The sequence below is a fragment of the Triticum aestivum genome, chromosome 7B, assembly GCF_018294505.1.
Source record: "Triticum aestivum cultivar Chinese Spring chromosome 7B, IWGSC CS RefSeq v2.1, whole genome shotgun sequence".
NCBI lineage: Eukaryota > Viridiplantae > Streptophyta > Magnoliopsida > Poales > Poaceae > Triticum > Triticum aestivum.
This window is the reverse complement of record NC_057813.1, coordinates 367680191-367685195: the sequence shown is the minus strand read 5'-3', so window position 1 is coordinate 367685195 and position 5005 is coordinate 367680191.

Here is a 5005-nt window from a genome sequence, read left to right as displayed (position 1 = left end):
TTTTTTTTGCCTGTTTTGGTATTTCAAAGGAAAGGAATATCAAACGGAGTCCAAACGGAATGAAACCTTCGGGAGCGTGACTTTTGGAAAGGATATGATCCGGGAGACTTGGAGTTCAAGCCAGGGAAGATTCATGGAAGCCAGGAGATAGGAGGGCATGCCGCCTGTCTCCCTGGCCCCTCGAGGCTCCCCCGACCGACTTCCTTTGCCTATATAAGTCCACGTACCCTAAAAACATCGAAGACGATGATAGATCGGGAGTTCTGCCGCCGCAAGCCTCTGTAGACACCAAAAACCTCTCGGGAGCCAGCTGCGGCACCCTGCCGGAGGGGGAATCCCTCATCGTGGCCATCTTCATCATCCCGGCGCTCTCCATGACGAGGAGGGAGTAGTTCACCCTCGGGGCTGAGGGTATGAACCAGTAGCTATGTGTTTGTTCTCTGTCTCTCTCGTGTTCTCTCTATGGCACGATCTCGATGTATCACGAGCTTTGCTATTATACTTGGATCTTATGATGTTTCTCCCCCTCTACTCTCTTGTGATGAATTGAGTTTTCCTCTTGAAGTTATCTTATCGGATTGAGTCTTTAAGGATTTGAGAACACTTGATGTATGTCTTGTCGTGCATATCTGTGGTGAAAATGGGATATCACATGATCCACTTGATGTATGTTTTGGTGATCAACTTGCGGGTTCCGCCCATGAACCTATGCATAGGGGTTGGCACACATTTTCGTCTTAACTCTCCGGTAGAAACTTTGGGGCACTCTTTGAAGTACTTTGTGTTGGTTGAATAGATGAATCTGAGATTGTGTGATGCATATCGTATAATCATACCCATGGATACTTGAGGTGACAATGGAGTACCTAGGTGACATTAGGGTTTTGGTTGATTTGTGTCTTAAGGTGTTATTCTAGTACGAACTCTTGAATAGATCGATCCGAAAGAATAACTTTGTGGTGGTTTGGTACCCTACCATAATCTCTTTGTTTGTTCTCCGCTATTAGTGGCTTTGGAGTGACTCTTTGTTGCATGTTGAGGGATTGTTATATGATCTATCTATGTTATTATTGTTGAGAGAACTTGCACTAGTGAAAGTATGAACCCTATGCCTTGTTTCCTACCATTGCAATACCGTTTACGCTCACTTTTATCATTAGTTACCTTGCTGTTTTTATAATTTCATATTACAAAAACCTATATCTACTATCCATATTGCACTTGTATCACCATCTCTTCGCCGAACTAGTGCACCTATACAATTTGCCATTGTATTGGGTGTGTTGGGGACACAAGAGACTCTTTGTTATTTTGTTGCAGGGTTGCTTGAGAGAGACGATCTTCATCCTACGCCTCCCATGGATTGATAAACCTTAGGTCATCCACTTGAGGGAAATTTGCTACTGTCCTACAAACCTCTGCACTTGGAGGCCCAACAATGTCTAGGAGGAGAAGGTTGCGTAGTAGACATCACATGGCGCCGCACCCCACAATCACGGGGTGGAAAACGGTTGCTCCACCTGTCCTCATGATTCTTTTCACTTTGCCATGTGTCCCCCATGCCTTGGGAAGGGCAGGCGATGGATACAGAGGACATGGGAATTAATGCCAAGGCGGGAAGCTAGGCGTTGTTGATTGGGGGAGCGGGTCGGTCCCGATTCCCTATGCTTCAAGAGGCCGCATTGGTCGTGCGGGGCGGTCGCCCTTTTGGCTGGGAGGCCAGGCCCTGGCACTTCCCTTCTATAAAAGGGGAGAGGGACGGTGCCTTCCCACACTCGCCTTCTTCTCGTCCTCTTGCTTGGTATCTTTCTTCCACTTGCTATGGCGAGAGGGCATGTCGACGCTTTGATGGCGGCAACGAGGGCTTCTGCTCGACATTGCGCTCCTCATCCCCCGGAGCTTCCAGCAATGGAGCCCACTGCAAGGGGGAGAGGGAGGGGACGAGGCCAAGGCATCATGGTGCTCGTGGATGAGGAGGACAGGGCTGCGCCACCGGCTGCGCTTCCGCTGGAGGCCCCTCCTCCAATGGATGGCCGTGTCAGAGATCAGCCTCTCGAGTTGTTCCTTCGGTGGTACAAGCGCGTGTGCAGACACCTCCACCTCCGTACCCCGTTTGCTCGGCTGATGGAGCAGGATCCACCGCAGGCTTTCAGGCTACACATGAGGGGCTGCGGGAACGATAACATGTGGGTCAATGTCAGCTTCCCGCGCCCTCACGTCATTTACCTCCGCCGCGGGTGGAAGACTTTTGCACGCGCCCACAGCTTGTCGGAGGGGCACGTTCTCCATTTTAAATTAATGGACAATGGCCTGCTCTCTGTCAAGGTCTTCGGGAGCTCGGGAATCCGCTTAGGGTGCTGCGTGGAGAGTTCCACCAATGACGAAAGCTCCTCCTCGAACGACAGTGGCGAGGAGGAAAGCGCCAGCGACAACGACGACAGCAGGCGGGAGGACGACAACTCCCACTCCAGCTGACCATCAGTGGCAGCACCATCATCTCATCCGCCTCCTCCCCTGGCAACACGCGTTGCCGGGGATTGCGTCCTGCTGGCTCTGGTGTCAGTGGTCGATGGGCTAGCGGTCAAGCTCTCCATATAACGCGTTCCCCATGCCCATCCCCGCCTTCACCTACTGTTCCTGGGAGGAAAGGGGCAAGAATGGGGATTACGGGTCACTTTTCTTTTTCTCAATTTGCAGGCACTTGACAAATCTTAAATTTCTAGAAAATGTAATCTTCCGAGCCCATGCTTATGTTCTGTAACATTTGTACTTGCATCAGCATATCAATGAAAAAGATGAGCTATTGCCGGGAACTCATGCACGTATACGTTCGTGCAGAGGCGAAAATGCCCCTTTAACAAAATTAAATGAGTTTACCCGGCAAGCTACCTTGTCGGCGCCCTCTGTGCCTGCCGGAGAGTCACATCTGCCGGGTTATAAACATAGGGTCCAGCCCCCTGCCAATCTCATTTTATCATAGGTTACTGCAACCACCCCGACCAAAGCAGAGTTTGAGTCGGGGATGGGAGCACCGAAGTATAAACAGAGCGGCAAGGTTCTCTAATGCACGAGTCACAAGTTACGAACATGAATGGGCAGGACATGAACTTTATCTGGTTGGGTTGTCGGGGACGACGTGCTGAGCAGTCCTCTCCATTTCTTGCTGGAGCGTTGTCACTGCGACTTAAAGGAGGAGAGTACGGGGGCACGGAGCCTTGGAGGTTCCCTAGTACCTGCTAGGATTTAAGGTAGCACAATATCCTCGACAAGCAAGCATGCATGTAAATCGTCATCACCTAGCAAATCATCTTCATCACTATTGAAATCAACATACTCGGGGTGTGTTACCTTGGGGCCTTTAGCCATGAATCATCTTCTAGTTCCTTCGTTTGGTGAATCAAATATGTTATAGGAGTTGGTTGACACAAATGCTAGACTGGCAACACCTTCATCTTGATTATATTCGGAGTCGGAGTGATAACTTCTCTCAGAGTGGTGGTCGGAGTCGGAGCCGGATACCCATTCACCAACATGAGCTTGATGTCTTTGTTTTGTGTAGCTCCTTGATGACTTGTCCTTCCTTCCCGAATCCTTGCTTCTTCGAGAGGTTCTTAGTTCATAACGATCATCTCTACTCGTTCTCTCCCTTGGAGGTGATTCTTCCCTTTTGCTTTTCCTTTTAGGTGAGTCTTCTCTTCCTTTCTGGGGAACCGTACACTCACTGGAGTAGTGTCCGGGTCTTCCATAGTTGTAGCAATTTTTCTCACGACTAGAGGATCTTTTGTCATTCTAGGACCTTGATTTGGAACTTCTTTCCTTGCTTCTACTCTTGTAGAATTTGTTGAAGTTCTTCACCATTAAGCTCAATTCTTCATTGAAGGCTTGTTTATCATTTGATGATGTAGGAGGATCACATGAGGCTTTGTAAGCACCACTAGACTTGTTGTGAAGCTCTTCTTTATCCTTGAGTGACATCTCATGAGCAACAATTCTTCCAAAGACTTCGGTTGGCTTGAGATCTTTGTAGTTTGACATCATTTGGATCAAAGTGCACACGGTAATATTTTCCATCTAAGGCGCCCAGGATCTTCTTGATGATGAATTTGTCGGTCATCTTTTCACTTCCTAAATCGGCAATCTCATTTGTGATGAGAGCAAGCCTAGAGTACATTTCAGCGACACCTTCACCATCCTTCATTTTGAACTTGTCAAGTTGACTTTGAAGCACATCCAACTTGGATTCCTTGACGGAGTCGGTACCTTCGTGCGTATCAATCAAAGTATCCAAAATTTCCTTTGCATTCTCAAGACGGCTGATTTTGTGGAATTCTTTAGGGCACAATCCGTTGAAGAGGATATCGCAAGCTTGAGCATTGTATTGCAATATCTTCAATTCTTCCGCTGTAGCTTCATGATTCAGTTCTCTCCCATTGAAGAATTCACCTTGCAAACCAATACACACAATAGCCCAAATGGCGGGGTTCTGTCCAAGAATATGCATTTTCATCTTATGTTTCCAACTGGCAAAATTAGTACCATCAAAGTAAGGACCTCTACGGTGGTAATTTCCCTCGCTAGACGCCATACTCTCCTAGGTTGTGAAACCAAGGCTATGATCAGAAAAGCTATAGAAATCAAGGCAAATGGAGACCAAAGATCTGATACCACTTGTAGGATCGAAAGTGTGTCTACAGGGGGGTGATTAGACTACTTGACCAAATAAAAATTAACCTTTTCCCAATTTTAATTCTTGGCAGATTTTAGCAACTTAGCACAAGTCAAGCAATCACGATACAATTCAAGCAAGCATGCAAACAGTATATGAGCAGTGGAAAGTAAAACATGCAACTTGCAAGAAAGTAAATGGGAGGAATTTGGAGGGAGCAAACGCAATGTTGACACAGAGATTTTTGGCGTGGTTCCGATAGGTGGTGCTATTGTACATCCATGTTGATGGAGACTTCAACCCACCAAGGTTAACGATTGTGCGAGTCCACGGAGAGCT